The sequence below is a fragment of the Phragmites australis genome, chromosome 3 (genome assembly GCF_958298935.1).
Source record: "Phragmites australis chromosome 3, lpPhrAust1.1, whole genome shotgun sequence".
NCBI lineage: Eukaryota > Viridiplantae > Streptophyta > Magnoliopsida > Poales > Poaceae > Phragmites > Phragmites australis.
Genome location: NC_084923.1, coordinates 8058744 through 8059872, shown reverse-complemented (window position 1 = coordinate 8059872; position 1129 = coordinate 8058744). Strand labels below are relative to the sequence as shown.

At 52.4% G+C, this 1129-nt stretch overlaps 1 non-coding gene across 1 annotated transcript; it reads right to left on the bottom strand.

The window, feature by feature from the left end:
- Positions 1-338: 338 nt before the first annotated feature.
- Positions 339-477, bottom strand: LOC133913900 (small nucleolar RNA Z247). Its single transcript, XR_009909137.1, has one exon. It is a non-coding gene; the product is annotated as a small nucleolar RNA Z247 (small nucleolar RNA).
- Between the last annotated feature and the right edge of the window lie 652 nt (positions 478-1129).

The following is a 1129-nucleotide window of genomic DNA, read 5'->3' as shown; positions in this document are numbered from 1 at the left end:
CTCGCCCGTGACATGATCCGTTGCACCGGTGTCGGCATACCAATTCGTGTCAATCCCGTAGGACTGAACAACTGCAGCACTTTTTTCTTACGGAACAAAGTCAGGATCAAACCTATGCCAACAAATACTGACCGTGTGTCCCATCTTGCCACAGAGCTGACATGTTGGGCGAGCGCTTCCTCGTCCTCCTGCTGAAGTTCGTCCTCCGCCGCGGCCTCGACCAGAGTTGTTGCTAGGGTTACCCCGACCACGGCCGCGACCGCGCTGGTTTCCACCTCGTCCAAACGAGGCAGAGTTCACTGAGGCTTGATAGCCTCCTTGCCGAAGATCTGCTCTTCCTTCAAATCCTAGCAGCTGTGAGTAGAGTTCGGCCACGGTGACCGGCTCTACTCGAGCCGCCAGTGCCGCTACCACCGGTTCATAGTCAGCATCAAGACCGGCAAGTATGTACGACACGATGTCTTCTTCTTCAAGCGGCTTTCCAGCAACCGCAATCTCATCACCTAAAGCCTTCATTTTAGTAATATATTCATTAACTGACATGTTACCTTTCTTTGTGGTAGATAGTGCAATCCGAGTATTGATGGATCGAGCGTGAGTTTTCGAGGAAAACATGTCCTCGAGCGCCTTCCACAGCTGTCCCGCCGTTGTCACAGACACCACCTGTGTCAAGATGTCGCGTGAGAGGGACATCATCAGATAGCCTAGGACTTGTTGGTCTGCAGCCATCCAGCGGACGTAGTCTGGGTTTGGGATCTGGATGGTCTTGTCGCCCTCCTTGGCTTCGATTTCCTTCGATGGGGCAACGATGGTGCCGTCAAGGTAGCCAAACATCTGGGCTCCCCTCACGGCGGGAAGAACTTGAGCTTTCCATAGCAAGTAATTGTTCTTTCCTAGCTTCTCTGTCACCGGTACACCAAACGGTGAGGCACCGGCCGGAGCAGACGAAGAGGATGCACTCATGGTGATTAGATATATCTACGAGGAGGTGGCTCTGTTACCATGTCAATATTGCATAAGCGTTCATACCTCTCGTCCAGGCCGCGTACGTGTTTATATAGCTGTCAAATCACAGCAGGGAGATTACATGGGAAGCGATCGTGAGGGGATGGACATCCTTATCTCTAGA